The following is a 20,080-nucleotide window of genomic DNA, read 5'->3' on the forward strand; positions in this document are numbered from 1 at the left end:
ATGGTCTATGAGGGGGTAGTGTCTCTGCCTCCTTTTTATTAAAGACATCAGCATAAGACTAATAAGGAATCGGAAGTCCAGGTAGATTAGCTGGGGTAGGAGAAGGACGGACGGGATGAACGGGAACCAGACAGGTCTTATGGCAGCCCTGTCCCCAGCGAAGGACTTCTCCGGTCTGCCAGTCAAGAACGGGTGCATGTTTCTGGAGCCAAGGTAGGCCTAGCAAGAGGGCGTGAGAGAGTCCAGGCAGAACATGGAAGGAGATACTTTCAGAATGCAGCATTCCCACCTGCAGAGTAATGGATTCGGTGATGAGTTGGATGGGGCGTGGTAAAAGCCCCCCATCCACGGCAGCAACAGACAAGGGTACAGCCAGAGGTTTGGTGGGGATGCGGTATTTCTCTACCAGGGACTGTGAAATAAGATTCCCAGCTGCTCCAGCGTCCAGTTGGGCTAGTTCGAAATAACGGTTCTCCCCGTAGACGATTGAAACTGACAACAGCAGGGATGGAGAGGATTTATTCTTGTCTAGGTGGACCTCTCTGAGCGAACCTAGACACAGGCGTTTCCCGACCTCTCCGGGCAGGCACGGATCCGGTGCTCCTTACTGCCACAGTAGAAGCAGGTCCCCTCGGCACGGCGTAAGTCCTGACGGGTCTTGACCATCTTGGTCTGGTCGACCTGCATAGGCTCAGGAGGGTGTACCTGGTTAGAGACAGAAGGAGTGACGGGTTTCTGAAAAGTAGGAGCTAGACGTGGTAACCTCCTCTCACGGGTGACCTCTCTGGCACGCTCCTGGAACCGTAGGTCAATCCGGGTGGCAAGAGTTATTAAGTCATCGAGAGTGGTAGGAATGTCCCGACCGGCAAGTTCATCTTTAATACGGCCGGACAGACCCTCCCAGAAGACGGAAACCAGAGCGTCGTTATCCCAGGCCAGCTCCGAGGCAAGGGTACGGAACCGTATGGCATATTGGCCCACGGTGAGATTTTCCTGACGGAGGCGTAGCAACGATGATGCGGATGAGGTCTTCCGTCCGGGTTCGTCGAAGACTTTCCGGAAAGCCGTGAGAAAAGCAGGCAAGTTGGACACCAGGGGGTCTCCTCTCTCCCATAGAGGATTTAGCCAGGCCAGGGCCTCCCCGGTGAGATGGGACATGATGAATGCAATTTTGGCTCGGTCGGAGATAAACTGGTGGGACAATAGTTCAAAGTGCAGGGTGCACTGATTTATGAAGCCCCGAGCCTGGGCTGAGTCGCCTCCGAAGCGAGGAGGTGCAGAAAGCCGAGGTCCGGGGTAGGATATCATGGTGTTAGTGGACAGCGGAGCTGCCGGATTGCGAGACATGGCACTGGCGGAGGTTGTTGGTGGAGCAGTCAGAGTGTCCAGGCGAGTATTGACATTCCGCAGGTGACCCAGGATGGACTCCTGTTGGGACCTCTGACGGGACAGTTCATGACACAGGTCCGAGAGCGAGGGAGCTTTGGTGCCACCGGGTTCCTTGGCCCGAGCAAACTGTAACGGGTCTGGGAGGCGGAACCTCTGGGCTACTATACAAGGGAGCGGTCCTTGTAAGGGAGCGGGTGGCGACCAGGCAGGCAGTCACAGCAGGTGACCGGGACAGTCTCTGGGTGTACGGGCAGGAGGTCACGGCAAGTGATCAGGGCAGTCTCTGGAAGAACGGGCTGGAGGTCACGGCAAGTGACCGGGGCAGTCTCTGGAAGAACGGGCTGGAGGTCACGGCAAGTGATCAGGGCAGTCTCTGGGTAAAGGGTAGGTACGACCTGTGATGGCTGAACCTCCAGGTAGGCTAGCAAGGCAGATGGAGGATGTGTGCTCCCAGGTGAGCAAGCGAGAGTCTCTGGAATAGCAGGTAGCAGGTGGTCACAGCACGTGACGGCGGAGCCTCCAGGTAGGCAAGCAGGCAGGTAGCGGAGAAGCGCTCCCAGGTGAGCGGGCAAGAGTCTGGAATAGCTGGTGGTCACAGCACGTGACAGCGGAGCCTCCGGGCTGGCAAGCAGGCAGGTAGCGGAGAAGCGCTCCCAGGTGAGCGGGCAAGCTGGTCCATAGACAGACTGACCGGAGTTGTAAGGCAGACCGTCGGACCTCAGGCAAGCAGGCAGGTAGCTGATGTGCGCTCCCAGGTGAGCGGGCAAGTTGGTCCTTAGACAGACTGACCGGAGTTGTAAGGCAGACCGTCGGACCTCAGGCAGGCAGGCAGGTAACAGGAAATCAGGCAGGATTAGGACAGCAAGCTGGCAGGAATCTGGCAGGTAACTGGCAAGGGACCTGAGGGCTGAAGCAGAGTAGAACGGTGCAACAACATTGCTCGGGCACCTCCATTTTGGAGGAGGTGCCTTATATATGGTAAAGTCCTCCGGCCATTGGCCGGGGACTCCTTAGGACGGCGCGCGCGGCCCCTTTAAGAGGGAGGGAGGGCGCGCGCGCGCGCCCTAAGCACAGTGGCCGGGAAGGAGCGCGCGCTGCCAGCAGAGCGGGAGAGGGACGCCGGGCACGGAGCAGAGCGGTGAGGGGAACAGCGTCCCTGCCTAGCAGAGGGCAGGGACGCCAGCACTACATTGTGTATTTGGATGACATTTTGATTTATTCACCGGATCTGGAGTCTCATTGGCAGAGCATACGTGAGGTATTACAGTTATTAATTGACAATTTGCTTTTTGCTAAGCTGGAGAAATGTGAGTTCGCTGTACAGAGAATTAGTTTTTTGGGCTACATTATCTCCAGCGAGGGCTTTGAGATGGACTCGGTGAAAGTTCAAGCTGTGCAGGAATGGCCTAGGCCTATTGGTTTGAAATCGATACAGAGGTTTTTGGGTTTTGCCAATTATTACAGAAAATTCATTAAAAATTTTTCTATTATTGTCAAACCACTGACCGATCTCACCTGGAAAGGTGCTAATGCGGTTCAGTGGACTACTGAGGCCATTGAAGCTTTTGTGTTTCTAAAGGAGAGGTTCAGCTCTGCTCCCATCCTTATGCAGCCTGATGTGACTAAGCCGTTTTTGGTTGAGGTTGATGCTTCTTCGGTGGGGGTCGGTGCGGTGTTGTCTCAGAAAAACGAGGATGGAGTACATCCCTGTGCTTTTTTTTCAAAAAATTTTTCTGAGACTGAACTTAATTACGATATTGGTAATCAGGAATTGCTGGCTATTAAACTCGCATTTGAACACTGGCGTCATCTCTTGGAAGGTGCTGAATTTCCCATTCAGGTTTTCACTGACCATAAAAATCTGATCTATCTTGATGCTGCTAAGCGCTTGAATGCCCGTCAGGCTAGGTGGGCACTTTTTTTCTCGCGGTTTAATTTTTTCGTTACTTACATCCCGGGTACCAAGAATGTTAAAGCTGATGCTTTGTCTCGCAGCTTTTCTCCCATGGTCGGTGCTGAGGAGGAGGGGAGCATTTTACAAGAAGGTGTTGTGATTGCTGCATTGGACTCCGTTTTGGAGGATGCCCCATCTAACACTCCCCATGGGAGGTTGTTTGTGCCTAGGACCTTTAGGAGAGATTTGTTTGTTGAGTGTCATGAGTCTCGGTTGGCAGGTCATCCAGGACTTTCTGAGACCAAGAGACTTGTGGGTCGCAGTTTTTGGTGGCCTGGATGGCAGAAGGAAGTCATTAAGTGGGTGCGTCAATGTATGGTGTGTGCTAGATCTAAGTCTTCACATACTCCTGCAGCGGGGTTGCTTTGCCCTCTGGAGGTTCCTAGTGCACCTTGGACACATCTGGCTATGGACTTTATTACTGACCTTCCCCCCTCTGAGGGTTTCACAGTTATCTGGGTGGTCGTGGACCGTTTTAGCAAGATGTGTCACTTGGTTCCTTTCATCATACTGCCCTGCGCTAAGACACTCGCTAAGGCCTTTGTCAAGGAAATTGTCAGACTACATGGCGTTCCTACTGACATTGTTTCTGATAGGGGACCTCAGTTCGTGGCTCGTTTTTGGCGTGCTTTTTGTGACAGGTTGGGAGTTCATTTGTCGTTTTCATCCGGATATCATCCTGAGTCTAATGGCCAGACAGAAAGGAAGAATCAGGATGTTGAGCAGTTCTTGCTTTGTTTTGTGGCAGACAATCAGGAGGGGTGGTCTGAGTTTCTGCCACTTGCTGAGTTTGCTCTTAACAACCATACATCCTCTTCTGCTGGTTGTTCGCCTTTTTTTTGTTGTTCTGGGAGACATCCGTCTTTTGGGTCATTCTCCAAATTGGTATCGGCTGTGCCTGAGGAGGAGAGTTTTTCCGGTGATTTGGAGAGAGTTTGGACGGATGTGCGTGGTAATCTTCAGGAGGCTAACAAAAAATCTAAGAGGTACTTTGATAGGAAGCGGCAAGAGGTTTTGTTTGCTATTGGTGACATGGTTTGATTGTCCTCTAAGAATCTGCGGTTGAGGATTCCTTCTAAAAAATTGGGTCCCAAGTTTGTAGGGCCCTTTAAGGTGCTTCAGGTAGTTAACCAATCTGCTGTTAGGTTGGAGGTTCCTACCTCCTGGAAGATTAATCCGGTGTTTCATGTTTCTCTGTTGAAAAGAGCTTATGTGTCGGATGGAGACGCCTCTGCCACTGTTCCTCCAGTGGTGGAGGACGGGGAATACGAAATTTCCTGCATCCTAAATTCTAGACGGTATAGAGGGAGTTTGCAGTATCTCGTCGCTTGGAAGGGTTTCGGACCCGAGGATAACTCATGGGTGAGGGCGGATGATGTTTCTGCTTCCAGACTTGTCAGAGCGTTTCACAAGAGGTTTCCTGATAAGCCTGGGCCTAGGGGATCTGGAGGATCCTCATAGAAGAGGGGGTACTGTTAGAACTCTCCTGTTAGATTTTTTCTATCTTGCTGGTCACATGACCTTTTTTGCCTATTTAATCCTGCTCCGCCCTCCTGGCCTTGCTGGACTTCATTGTAATTTCTACTCTTAAGCTAGCCTGGTGCTTAGTTACCTTTCTCAGTCAGTTAAGCTAGGTCTTAGGACCTTTATGTTCTATGTTGTGTGTTTGTCTTTTACTGCTACAATCTCTGCTAGGAGGTGTCCAACTTTATCTCAGTCCCTAGTTCTTGTAGGGATCCCTCCCTTGCATCTATAGGTCTTCGTACAGACTAGCCGAGGACTTTAGCGGGTCTGATCACAGGATCAGGTTCCCCGTTACATCACAGGGATCTAGCTTAGTTCTATTGTAGGGACAGATCTCCTTTCTTTCCTTAGTGCTTGTAGCAGATCATAACACTGACTAGTGTAGATAGTTACCCCTGGGGTATTGTGTATTATTGTACTGAATTATTGTGTATTTTCATGCATATGTATATTACTTTGTGTTTTACCTAATGATTTCCTTTATTGTGCATCTAAGAACTTCGTGGCTGAGGACTATGTGCAGCCCAAAGACTGCCTTTTGTATATAATTGCGCTCCCTGGAGTGCCCCTTTAGGTGACCTCAGAAGTAAAACCTGTCTGAAGTGGCTCTACTGGAGGTCCAACTCGGGATCTTCATGCCCTGCAGCCACTCCAGGGCCTGCGTTGAATGTTTGGGACAGGTCCCTCAAACCACCAAGTACTCTACACTGTGAGATGGACATCCTGTCTGGGAACCTCACCATAAGAGACTTGAATTCTGAGGACGCTTTGTATTTGTTTATATTGTTATGCAACGTTTAAGCTTGGTGCCTCCCATAAAGGGAAAATTGTTCATGTTTCCTATTGTTGTTTTAAAATGTACTTCAGCCCGGGAGTACTGAGCTTTGCAAGGGGGGATTGTGACGCCCAGCTGCGCTTGGTATCACAGATCCTAGAAGAGTGCATTGATGGATTCCTCCACAAGAGGCCCCCATAAACATTCACACATCTCCACCTTCCATCCAGGGATATAAATAGGGAAGGTGGAGTTAGGCAGTTAGGAGTTCCTGTGGAGAGTTCCTGCAGAGTGAGACACAGAAACAGGTCAGTCTGCAGTGGAGCTCAGTCTAGTTTAGAGAACTCAGCTAATAGTTCATCAGTGGAGCACGAGGCTCCTGCTAGCTAGATTCAGGGAGCTCAGCTAGAGCTTAAGGTGTGCCGGCGCCATAAGATTGGTGAAGCGCGGCAAGCTGCCGTTAGTGTGAGTAGCCTAGTGAGGGCCTGAGCGTGGCCGAAGGCGAGTGGAAAGTGAGTAGTAGTGGGGGCAGAGGAGCTTACCCAGCTCGCCCCGAAACAAATACCGGTCTCCGGGTCCGAGCTTAACGGGATCTCTACGACCCAGTAAGGCATAACCGGAATCCCTGGAGAACTACAGGTCCCAGGTTCACCAGAGAGCTGATATGTAACAGAGCCAGGAGACACATAGGCCCCATAAACTGGGAGCGTGCACTCCCAGAGAAGGCCCTACCACAACGTCAGCCGGTGCAGGACAGAGATAAAGTTAGGCCTAGCTTCAGGCAGGTCAGAAACTTACTATGCAGAGGCAAGAAACAGGATGCCCTACACCTGCTCATTGGGGAGGATCCTGATATGCACCCTTCACCCTACAGTGCTCCGGGACGTGCCTGAATTTCCATCAGTAAAAGGTACTGAAGTGACTATCGTGTCTGTCCCTGTTCTTGCTCTGACCCGGCTGGGTCTCGCCTGTCCTGCATCCCCCCTCTCCGTACGCTGCCCTGAGGCCCAGCTCCACCTGTGGGGAGCTATACCATTGAGCTGCCTTATCACCGGCCTCAGTGGACTGCCGCAGCGCTGGTGAATCTCACCAGAAACCACAGGTGGCGTCACAAACTTTCATAAAATTAACAAACAATCCCCTTTTAAAAGCTGACCCCAGGGTACGGGCCTGGGAGCCGACCATCGCGACATCCCCTAGGCCAGGCAAAAGTCCCGGGTACCAAGTCATCCCCATCCCCTGGGCTAGTCATAAGTGAAGAATGTCACATCCACTGCCACACATCAGAGGGAAGACACGAATTGTCTGTAAGGTGCCAAAGTGAGCAGGGGCCGCAACTCGCCCACGGCTACCTTGCTGGGACACCTTACAACTGGACACTGCAGGACTATCTTTAGGCCATTTTTGTAAAAGCACGGAGGAAATGGATACATCTCCGGTGTGAGATTGAATGTAGAAGGGCTTGGACGGGTCAGGACTGATTAACGCAGTGGCTGCCGTAAGGGCATGCTTCATACCTTCAAAAGCCTGTAAGGCTTCTCCCTCTACAATGATATGATCATTATCATTATCAGGGGCGTGATCATTATCAACTTCTTTTAACAAATCATACAATGGTTTAGCCAGATGAGCAAAGTCAAATTCTCTGGAAAAATTAATAAGACCCCCAAAATTTCTAAGCTCAATAATATTAGTTGGTATGGGAACAGCTTCAATAGCATTAACCCTGTCAAGCATTGTTGTTTTTTTTTGTTTGTTTTTTTCTGCTGAAATTGACAAACCCAGAAATTTAACGTCTGACTTCATCAATTGTTCTTTGTAAGGCTCATTTTGAGTCCTGTGTCAAGTTTCAAGGGTCTCTTTGTGTTCATATTCATCAACAGTTTGAATTAACAATTTAGCAACATATTGTAGAACTTTGTCTCCATAACCAAGGGGTTTAAAACCTGAGCCAATGCCTGATGGAAATACACAGGGAAACTGTGTAATCCCATGGGCAACCGTGTGAACAAGTACTGCACATTCTCAAAGGTGAATGCAAAGTGGAGGGCAGATTCAGGTGTTAGAGGTACTGAGAAAAAGCCATTTGCAATATCCAAGCAAGAAAACACTTTACAATCACTCCTGTGATATAACGTCAGTGTCAGATGAAACAAGGTGAGCTGCTGAGGGGGTGTACTTATTTATAGGTCTTAAGTCTACAACCATGCGAAAGATACCATCATCCTCTTTTACAGGTAAAATGGGACTGTTACATGGGAAATTACCTTTTACAACAACACCTTGTTTTTCCAATTCACTGACCACAACCCTTATGTAAGGTATTGCATTCTCAGGAATTCGGTACTGACACTGGAAAGGTGGTACCTTTTCACCATCAATTTTAACTTGAGTTTGCATTAACCCACAATTAGTTTTCTTTGAGATCCACAATTCAGGGAACCTTTGTTTCAATTCATTTTTCAGAACATCATTATCAACATTTTCATCAGTACATAAACCTAGACTGGCAATGGGTAATTTGTGACTCTCCAACTCCTCCTCCACAGGAACAATTACAGAACAAATATTTGCTTCTTTATTCCGCCACAGAACTTCGTTACACAAATCAACAACAATCCCCATTGCTCCCAAAACATCGGTACCTAGAATAGTGGACTGTAACTGTGGATTTACCAAAAAGGTGCGTCGATGACCCCTTTTCTTCAATCCCCCTCTATCTTGAAATCTCAGGTTCACTGGACGGCTTTTTACTGCTTGAATACAGGAGTCCTCAAAATCCTACGAAAGTGGTAGTCTCAGGCAGTCCGGGGGTGACTGTAATTTGTGTCCTGTTACTGAAACTAAAGCTCCTGTATCGATGAGGATGTTTTCCCACAGCAGTCCGCTATTCTCCTTCTGACATAAGGCCTTCCATCCTTGGCCATGGAAAGAGGGACAAGTAAGGCAAAGGGAACAGGGGAAGCACCCTATCAATCGGTGATTCCTGCTGTGTGAAGCTGAAAAAATCCATCATTCCCATCTGAGAAAGTTTTCCATCCTGCAACTCCCACCTCTGCCCCAAAGAGATCTTCAATAAGAAACCGATCCTCATGATCCCGCAGCTCCTTCATTAAAAGAGCATGGAGATGAAGAGGGGTGGCTCTTCCGTGAATAATATTGATCTCCGGGCTGGACAGCTGGGGGCTGCTGGAGAGAAAGCAGGAGCAGAAGGCTCCTGAGAGACAGGGTTAACCATTTGAAGACCCCTATACAGATAATACTGCCTAGGATCAATCACAACAGGATAAGGAGACCATTGGTTAACCAAGTCTCTACAACATCATCAATAGATTCAGCATTCTGCAAGACTCCTGACTTGAAAGCCCCTCTAAGAGTATTTTCTTTAAAAACTATTCCGTAATTACATAAACTCTACTCTAAACTGTTCCTCCATGCTTTCAAGATGTTCTCATGTCCATTCTTCTATTCGAAGTCTCCACTCCTCAGTCTTATCCCTGTCAACCTCTTGCTCCTCTGCTACCCCTCCCATCTCATCAATGACTATTTGCAAAGCCCAGTATTCATACCCATCTTTCTGTACTATCTCTGCTTGCTTTAGAGTTTCATGCAGCTTTTCTGCTCTCTCTCTGAACACTGCCCCTCCCTGGGTGATCACATTAACATGCTGTCTTGCAGGAAATCTATCAATGGACTGATGGAAAGCAATAACTCTCTTACACAAAGCTACTGTTTGGCTACTATCTTTCCCTAATGCCATTTTCTCATCTAGTTCCCTGCTTTCTTTTGTTAACCACTGCATACAAAGCCAAGTGGATTCAACAGTAACCCCCTCCAGCTGGAGTTCACCAGTATGCTTATCTCCCTGCTTTCTGTAACCACTCCATACTGGAGGACTACAAGGAGGCATTTTCTCTGTTCTGGTATTAACAAGTGCAATTTAAGCAAAAGTTAGATACTCACACCTCTCTGTCTGGAAGACCCTTTGCCGGCTTGAGTCGACCAAAAGAGGTGTGGCTGCGTTTCCAGCCTTTCTCCTTATGCTTGCCAGGCATCTCCCTCCACTTTTTAAAGCCTCCTTGCTACTGAGCTCACAACATCTTCTTCATGTCCTTGTAGATAACTCACATAGAGGTTTCTTCTTGGTTGCACATATATTTTTATAGTCCTTCTCTTTTTTTGCAGTTTTCTTATGAAATCTGGCAGGCTTGAAGCGCTCAGGACAAGTCCTCTATCCGGCTGGTTTACACATGGCGCCACGCCTTTTTCACCCTTCCAGTCTCTAGCTCCTCATCCACAATCCTTTCCTTTGGTTCTTCTGGAGCCAGCTCTCCTGAGCTGGTCCTCCTGGCTGGCTACGACATTTGTAAGAAAGTCCTTACTGAGAGCTGGAAGAGCCAGGGAAAACAGTGTAGACGATTCCTTATTTAACCCCTTCATGACCGGAACATTTTCTGTTTTTGCATTTTTGTTTTTTGCTCACCTTCTTCCCAGAGCCAGAACTTTTTTATTTTTCATTCAATATGGCCATGTGAGAGCTTATTTTTTGCGGGATGAGTTGTAATTTTAAACGCCATCACTGTTTTTACCATATCGTGTACTGGAAAACGGGAAAAAAAATCCAAGTGCGGTTAAATTGCAAAAAAAAAAATGCAATTCCACAGTTTTTTTTTTACCATGTTCACAATGCTAAAACTGACCTGCCATTATTATTCTCCAGGTCATTATGAGTTCGTAGGCACCAAACATGTACAGGTTGTTTTTTATTTAAGTGGTGAAAAAAAAATCCAAAGTTTGCTATAAAAAAAAAAAAAAAAAAGGCGTTATTTTCAGAGACCCGTAGCGTCTCCATTTTTCGGGATCTGGGGCTGGCTGAGGGCTTATTTTTTGCGCGCTGAGCTGACATTTTTATTGATACCATTTTGGGATAAATCTGATGTTTTGATCGCTCGTTATTGCATTTTACTGCAATGTTGCGGTGACCAAAAAAATGTAATTTTGGAGTTTGGAATTTTTTTCTTGCCACACCATTTACTGATCGGATTAATTCTTTTGTTATAATGATAGATCAGGCAATTCTGAATGCAGCGATACCAAATATGTGTATGTGGGTTTTTTATTATTATTTTATTTTGAATGGGGCAAAAGGGGGGTGATTTAAACGTTTATATTTTTTTTATTTTTTTAAGATTTTTATTTTTTTTTTACACTTTTGCTTGCTTCAATAGTCTCCATAGGAGACTAGAAGCAGCAGTTGTCCGATCGCCTCTGCTACATAGAGGCGATGAGCAGATCACCTCTATGTAGCAGAAATGCTCCTGTGCTATGAGCGCCGACCACTAGGTGGCGCTCATAGCAATCTTTTCATGACAACCATTGGGGGTCTGCTGCAGACCCCGGGTTGCCATGCTCACCCATCAGTGACCTGCGATCACGTGACGGGGTCACCGGTGGGTGGGGTAAGTGACGCTCTTCCGGCGCGGCGCTGTTAAATACCACTGTCAGAGATTGACAGAGGCATTTAACTAGTTAAAAGCCGCGGGTGGATCGCGATTTCACCCGCGGCTGTTGTGGGCACAAGTTAGCTCAGCGCCGGGGGCTCCGGCCCTGAGCCCGCACTGAACCGGCCTTTCCAATGTGGTGCGTACTCTTACTGACCACGTCGGAAAGGCAGCTTTAGGATATCTGGTGATGGTGTGGCCTTGGTGGTGGACTGCTGGTGCTGTGGCCCCAAACAACAGCATCAGAGCCTTTTTATGCATGGCTTAAACAAAGGAACTACATATTGCTGTAAAAGGCGTATACATGATAACATCATACTGCAGGGAAGATGTGTATTTTAGAACAATAATGTGATAATGCAACATGACAATATTTATGATTTTTACCAAACTCCATTACAATCCATAAATCCTCATGTCTTTTCTTACTTAAGTGATAGTTTCTTCATAATTCTTCACATATTGACAACTGCATTGTCCTAATTTCCATACCACAATTACAATAACATTATTTACTACCCTTCAACACCACTTATTTACTTGCACAATGACCTGCAGCTGCTCCCATTAACCTTTGTGTATACTAACCATACCTTCTAAGGGCACTGACATCATTTTATGTCCACATTGTGGGGAGAGCTCGCAGAACATGCATCTCATTAGCTACAAAACTTAGCCCAAACTTCTGAACAAGATGGAGGCTAGGTTTAACATGACTCTTCAGAATATTAGGACTTCTCATTCTCTTACAGGGCTGCTGCCTCTGCAGGAGTCTTCTGTTTTAGCTCCAGTTTGGTGATTTCTCGTCCATTCCTCTCAAACAGCAACATGTAAGGGGTGTAGCCACTAGTCGCATGAACTCGATTATTATACACCCACACCAGCTCAGACACAAATTCGGGCCACTTCATCTTCTTGTCCTCTTCCAGAGTTCATAACATCTGCAACAGGGTTCGGTTTAAGCGTCCACAGGCCCCATTCCCCTGGAGGTGATATGACATTGTTTGGAATATATCGATTCCATAGATACGATACAACTCATCCATCACTGGCCTCTGGAAGCAGGCCCCTTGGTCGGAATGTATTCGCTTTGGACACCTGTATATTCAAATGAAATCTTGGCATATGGCCTTAGCCGCAGCTTCTGCTTTCTGGTCTCGAGTAGGAGTCACCGCTCCAAAGTTGGTGAAGTGGTCAGTCATCACCAAGCAGTACCTGTAGCCACTGTATGAAGTTCGGACCATCAGGTACTCAATCATCAGGACCTCCACTGGCACAGAAGTTCGGATGGTCTGAACAGGAGCCCCCTGCTCCGGGGGCTTACTTAGCTCACACTGGCAACATTTTCAGCAAGCTCCCTCAACTTCCTGCCGCAGTTGAGGCCCGTACAGCAGTTGTTGTAACCACCGGAAGGTCTTCTCCACATCAAAGTGAGCACCCCTCTCATGAGCTTCTTTGGCCAGCTGTACTAGTGCATCTGGAACCAGTACTTGCCAGGTAACGTCAAACTCTCGAGGTAGTTGGATCCTTCTGCATAGCAAGCCATCCCTCAGAAAGAGCCTTTCCAACTGGCCCAAGAGTTGCAGGGTAGTTGGGAGCGAAGCAGCCGTGGCCTCCTGATCGGGCTTTTCCCCCAGGGCGACCCATTCTCTCAGTTTTGCCAGTTCTGGGTCAAACTACTGTAGATGTATCCACTCGTCTCTTGATCGTCATAGAATTTGAGTGAATCTAGGCTCTTCTCCGGACTCCTGGGCATCTACTACAGCAGCGGCAAACCGACTGAAATCCGGGATCTCGTCACCTTCAAGCTCTTCGTCTATATCCCACTTTGGCCCCGCTTGGGTGACTCGGGACAAGGCATTTGCATGCATGTTCAGGGCCTTAGACCGATAGGCGATCTTGTACTGGTACTTAGACATCCTTGCGACCCACCGCTGTTCCAACGCGCCCAGCTTTGCATTTTCTAGGTTTGCCAATGGGTTGTTGTCTGTCCGCACTTGTACTTCTGATCTCGATAAGTACTCCGCAACTGGGTTCTTCTCTTTATTCCGCAGTGACCGACTAGCATATGCGATCACCCGCTCTCTTCCTTCCTGCACTTGTGCCAACACTGCTCCCAGACCATGCAAACTTCCGTCAGTATGCAACATGAAGGGCTGTGAAAAATCAGCGTAGGCCAGAGTTGGAGCATCCGTTAGTGCCATCTTTAATGCTCGGAGGGCTTCCTCTTGTTGTGGGCCCCACTGAATAGGTTGTCACTTAACTCCCCCCGCAATTCTTCTCAGCAGCTCATTGAGCAGTACCGCAATGTTAGCGAAGTCTTTCACGAATCGGCGGTAGTATCCGGCGAGCCCCAGAAATGCCCTCAGTTTCCTCAGATTAGTGTTTGTGGGCCACCTCTGTACTGTAGCTACTTTCTCTGAAGGTGGTTCACTCCTGCACTGGACACAGTGTGTCCCAGATAGTCAATCTCCCGCTTGAATAAATGACACTTGCGAGGCTTGATCTTCAATCCATGTCTCTGAAGTCGACCTAACACTCCAGTTCCAGTCGGCGGAGATGATCTTCAAATGTTGCAGAATAGATAATTATATCATCTTAGTATATCAAAGTGGCTTCAAAATTAAGATCCCCAATGCATCTTTCCATCAGTCTTTGGAAAGTCCCTGGCACATTTGTCAACCCAAACAGCATCCGGTTAAACTCAAACAAGCCCATAGGGAGAACAAAAGCTGTCTTCGGGCGGTCCTTCTCAGCTACCGGGACTTGCCAATAGCCACTAACCAGGTCGAGGGAAGAGGAGAATTTGGTGGTTCCCAGTGCTGATAGAGATTCTTCGATCCTGGGTAAAGGATAAGAGTCCCGCAAAGTGCATGCATTAAGTTTTTGGTAGTCTACACAAAATCTCAAGGTACCGTCCTTCTTCCGGACCAACATGTTAGGGGCTGCCTGGGGACTCTCACTCTCGCGTATCACGCCATTTTGCAACATGTGGGCCAACAGTTCTTTTACCTCCTGATACATCTGAGGTGGGATCTGTCTATACCTCTCTCGAATGGGAGCAGCACTCCCTGTAGGTATTTCGTGCTGAATGTCCTATGTGCACCCAAAGTCGTCTTCATGCAGCACAAACACTCGCTAAAACCGCTGTAGTAACTGCTCAACATGCCTGACTTGCCTTGATGAGAACTCAGTGAGGTTGGCTTCCATTTGCTCCAAGAGATGGCATCCAGCCAGTGGTTCTCTTCCATTCTCTTGGCTGTTCAGTGACACTTTCACAGGTGTCAGTCCTATAGTGTCAACTCTGGTGAGGTCCTCTGGCATTATACAAACTCGAGCCACCTCTTGTTGGGGCAATAACTGTAAACTTGCTCCGCTTAGGTTGAGGTAACGTTCGGGGACCCTCCCCTGCCACATGGTGGCTAGGGTGCGAGCAATCAAGAGTCCAGAGGGTGCCTCCCCTCCCTCTATTGGCTCAACCTGAACATCCACGCCTCTAAGGATACATGTGCCAGTACTGGTATAGTGAGTACAGTCTGTCCCACTGGCAGTGTCAATGTGGCTTCAGGCGGTATCGATACTTTACCGAGATACTGGGAGGCAGTGGGCAGCTTCTGAATTTAGTTGAATCACACAAGATGTTGGAATACTTTCTTGCTGGCCAGATCACAAGTGGCGCGCATCCAATTCTTTTTGTCGGGGCCCTCGGCTAAGAACTGCCCGACCTCCTTCAGCACATTCATGCCCAAAGTCACAATATGCACTCCGCCTCCAGAGATAGTCAACACTATCCTTTTTCGTTCAAGATCCTTTATGCAGTCATCCATACTACTCCCGCTACTGGAATAGGTAATTGATTAGCCGCCACCAGCCAGACAATGGTTTCTTTCCAGGAGCGAGCAACTTTCAGGAAAATGATTTTGAAAATATGCCTCAGGCATAGTGGTCACCTGAGACCCTGTGTCCATTAAACAATGAATCCGTTGCCCATTAAATTCAGCCCAGATGATGGGCCTCTCGGAGACAATGTTCCAATGTGCTCCCCGTTTTCTCCTTTCTCAATTTGGGCAGTCTTTGAAGATATGTCCTTAACCTCCGCAGGTCCAACACTCTCACCCTCACTCACGGGCTGGGTACACGACATGGTGGCGTACAGTAGGAACGCTTCTCTCTCTGACCTCCATCCACGTGGGGCTGTGCGGTCTGTCAAGGAAAGGGCAGTGGCAGCCCTCTTAATATCGTGCAGCTCACCTCAGATATCCCGGATCTCTTGATGTATCTCCCATACCCAGTTGGGCTCTTTGTGGGTTAATTCAGGAGTAGTCACTTCACAGCTCTGGACTGCGGCCTCGAGAACAGGAACCTCTTTCTCCAGGACCCTGGCTTTGGCCCCGATCTCTAGGAAGCACAGATCAGAACTCAGACACAGTGGTTCCTTTAGAATTCATCTCAGGGAGGAGTCCTTCAGGCCAGAAATAAGTTGGTCCTGTAACACTTCGTCTAATGGCCCTAGTCCTCTGTTCTCATCTCGAGCCTTCTTGACGATATGGGCCAACACTTCCTGCAATGCATTAACATATTGGTTTATGGTCACATTTTCCGCTTAGACCCACTGAAACAGTCGCAGATGTAAGTGTCCCAGGTCTGGGGTGTCACCGTGCGTGTCCTCTAATATTTTTATCACTTTTTCCACGGTATCGTGGTCCCCAGGTGAGCAGCAAATCACAGTCTGCAGGGCCTCTCCATCAAGGGTTAGGAGGGCCAGCTCAGCCTGTGCGAGAGGCATCAAGGGATACATGCGTACCATACTTCTCAGTCTTTCTACCCAGTCCCACAGCGACACGCTGCTCTCTGTAAACTTAGGTAGGTGGCTGAGCATCGCTCCCAAGGGCATATGTCCCCTTCTGGACTCGGCCGCCATCTCTGTATCTGAATGTTGAATCCTGCCGACTATGCCAAATGTAATGCAGGTGCTGGAATGCAATGCACAGAGACACAAGACAGGAACAGTCAGGGATATATATAAAACCACTTTATATGTATAACAAGTATTATGCAAGAGGGTTAGTAACAGGGATAATGAACACCAAATTGGAATAACAATGAGAAACTGTTTCAGTAAATAATAGTAAAGTTCTTTGCAAAAGTGTGATGCACCCAGTAGTGGGAGTCACAACATGAGTTCTCTTTGTATGGCCCTAGCGGGGGTCACCGGTTATTCCTACTAGGCTGCAATTCTCTTCTGGATAAAGTCTATCACATCCCGTTTAGCCTCCCCCGCACCAAATGGCCCCCTCCCAACCTGAAATCCTAATCCCAACTGTCCCCGGTACCGTGAGTGGAAATTGGAAATGACGGCCCTGTTCACTTGCGCGATTCCTCCGCTGCTGCTGGCGCATCTCTCCTGTCGCAGTCCTCTCTCAGCTCTTCTCGGCCTGACTGTTGATGGTAGTCTCTCACAGTTGGGGTAAAGGGATCCAGACCTCGGCTCTTGACAGGCGGCGTCAGGTCCCAGGAACTTACTCTGTCAGGGCGCTTCTGTGAGGAGTGCAGAACTTCTCGGGCGGCAGCTCACTCTAATGCAGCACAGTGTAAGAAAGACTTGGCACTCACTTCTTCACATAGACTGAAATATTTTATTGTTCATAGAAATTCCAGATTCAAGACGTTTCCATCAGTAAGACCTTCATCAGTCAACTGGGAGTTGATTACACTGCAGCAGGCAGCACTGGAAAGGTGTCTGCAGTACCCACTGCTCAGACAAGTGGCCTCTTTTTCACAAAGACTGAAATATTTTATTGTTCACAGAAATTCCAGATTCAAGACGTTTCGGTCAGTAAGACCTTCATCAGTCTCCTCGCAAACACAGAAATATACAAAAATTATATTCAAAATCTACATACATGTAAAGACAAAATTACACAGACAAGTATAAAAATTGGAAGTCGTCACATAGAACCATTGAAAGAGGAGAAATCTTGCATTACAAAGGTCTGACCAGGAGGAGCTCATCCTCATAATAGCCCATCCAAATTTGAAATCTTGAGGAAGGAGGAAGAAGAAACAAAAAAGAAAGCAAAGGTGTAACGTCCCTGACGGCGTGCTTGCATAGTGCACCACCTCCCACTATGCAAGACCGCAATCTTACCTGTCAGTCCAGCCTGCAAACCGTGCTCCGTGCATGTCTGTGTGCTGTGTGCATGTCTCTTGACTGACTGCTTAGGGCGGCGGCCCGGTTACTTCCTGATTCTTATAGCTGCTGTGGGCGCACCCCTAATGCGTCTCCAGCCTATTGCTGTGAGTCACTGGATATTTAAACCCCCTCCACCCAGAAGGAGGTGCCTGAGCAACACCTTCACTCAGTTAGTCTTTGCTACTGAATTGCCAGGTCCTGTCCTGTTTCTAGTCTGTTTCCGCCAATCTGGGGGCTGCATACCCAGACCTGTTATCTCTGACTTCTAGTCTGTTTCCGCCACTCTGGGGGCTGTATACCCAGGCCTGTTACCTGTGACTTCTAGTCTGTTTCCACCACTCTGGGGGCTGTATACCCAGGCTTGTTCGTGTATCTCTTTGCAGTATCAGTTCCTGTCTGTACTGTCTCCTAGCCTGTTACTTGCTTGTCTCTATGTTCTTACCTTCCCTTTTCTTGCAGTGTCTGAACCTGCACCTAACTCCAACTCGTTGTCTCTGTACTTCTGTTTGTGAGTTTTGTGTCCACTCGCTACTTCATAGTAAGTACCTTTTGTGTATCTGGTTCTTCTTGTCCCTTTTCCCTTCCTCCATATCTACCTCCTGTGTTCTAGCCATCTTCCTGTATTTTCCAGTTTGTTACATGTGAACAGAGTCCTGTCTTCTCTGCCTGCACCTTCCGCCCTGTTCGGCTCTGCTTGCTCACCGTGCCTGCGGCTTACCTCTGCTCCGCCTTGCCCACCGCTCCGGCGGTTCCGCTCTGCTCTGCCTTGTCCACCGCACCTGCGGTTTCGCTCTGCTCTGCCTTGTCCACCGCACCTGCGGTTTCGCTCCGCTCTGTCTTGCCCACCGCTCCGGCGGTTTCTCTCTGCTCTGTCTTGCCCACCGCTCCGGCGGTTTCTCTCTGCTCCGCCTTGCCCACCGCTCCGGCGGTTCCGCTCTGCTCTGCCTTGTCCACCGCACCTGCGGTTTCGCTCTGCTCTGCCTTGTCCACCACACCTGCGGTTTCGCTCTGCTCTGTCTTGCCCACCGCTCCAGTGGTTTCTCTCTGCTCTGTCTTGCCCACCGCTCCGGCGGTTTCTCTCTGCTCCGCCTTGCCCACCGCTCTGGCGGTTCTGCTCTGCTCTGCCTTGTCCAACGCACCTGCGGTTTCGCTCCGCGCTGTCTTGCCCATCGCTCCGGCGCTTTCTCTCTGCTCTGACTTGCGCACCGCTCCGGATTCTTCCCTCTGCTCTGCCTTAACCATCGCTCTGGCGGTTTCTCTCTGCATCTTACTTGCCCACCGCTCCGGCGGCTTCCCTCTGCTCTGCCTTACCCACCGCTCTGGCGGCTTCTCTCCGCTCTGACTTGCCCACCGCTGCGGCGGTTCCGCTCTGCTCTGCCTTGTCCACCGCACCTGCGGTTTCTCTCTGCTCTGCCTTGTCCACCGCTCCGACGGTTCCGCTCTGCTCTGCCTTGCAAACCGCACCTGTGGTTTTCGCTCCGCTCTGCTTGCTCACCGCACCAGCAGTTCCTCTCTGCTCTGCCTTGTTCTCCGTTCCGGCGGTTTCGCTTTACTTTGCTTGTCTACCGCATCTGCGGCTCTGTACCTGTCTCCCAGTCTGTACTGGACCTTATCCAGCCTGCGCTCCATCCTGATAGTACCTCCCTGTCTGCACTCCAGCCGTGCTTGCCAGTATCTTCCTGTCTGCACTCCAGCCGTGCTTGCCAGTGCCCACCTGTCTGCATACCAGCCGTGCTTGCCAGTGCCCACCTGTCTGCATACCAGCCGTGCTTGCCAGTACCCACCTGTCTGCATATCAGCCCTACTTGCCAATACCCATCTGCCTGTATGCCAGTCAAACCTGCCTGTTCCTCCATTCCCCGGTGTGGGTCAACAACTGTGACCGGGGTCTGACCTGGAGTCGCACCTGGTCCCTCTGCTCGGTTCCTCCTTGGTCCACGGAGTCGACTAAGCCGCTGTGCGACCTTGGTCGGATCGGGTTGATACTTAGTTACGCCCCTCAAGGCACTCCTCGGTTCATGGTACAGTGGGATCACTAATCACGCTCACGCCAGTCAGTCCGGGCGCGAGCGTAACAGTTTGCTCAGGCCATGGTTCCCGTTGAACCCCACGGCCTTTTGCTCTCAGAGACATTTTGAATCCTTGCCTGGCGAATACGTGCACCAAGAAAATTTTTTTTCTCAAGCTATGGCAAAGGAGATTTACGCACCAGCCCAAAAGGATCTATCAGCACTCATTCCTGCGGATCCACCACGGTACTATGGGGATCCAAAACGAAGCCGTGCATTTGTGGAGCAATGCATGCTGCATTTCAAGTACTATGCTTACTATTTTCCTACTGATTGGGTTAAAGTAGCATTCATGATGTCCTACCTAGTGGGTGATACCTTGAAATGGATCACCCCCCTATGGGAAGCATGGGATCCTATCACATTTGACCTGCAGGCCTTCCTGGTGGCCTTTCTAATGGTCTTCGATGACCCTAATCCTGAAGCCTCTGCTAAAGCTTCCCTTCCCAATATCCCGGAGCAGCCCCGATGGGTAATGTGTGTAGGTAGCCTACCAGTTCTCCAGCCCGAAGAGACTGCTGCCCACCCAAAATCCAGACAGGATGACTATGCTCCACAGAATACTTCTCTTCCCAATCTCAAGAGGCAGTCCAGACGTGCAAGGCATTAGAGGTAAACCATATGTTCGTCAGGCAAAGCAGAGGCCGGAACTCAGTCACAAAATTGGATTGCGAT

Source organism: Phyllobates terribilis, unplaced genomic scaffold (genome assembly GCF_046119375.1).
Source record: "Phyllobates terribilis strain yellow unplaced genomic scaffold, ASM4611937v1 Scaffold_3__8_contigs__length_932513732, whole genome shotgun sequence".
NCBI classification, from domain to species: Eukaryota; Metazoa; Chordata; class Amphibia; order Anura; family Dendrobatidae; genus Phyllobates; species Phyllobates terribilis.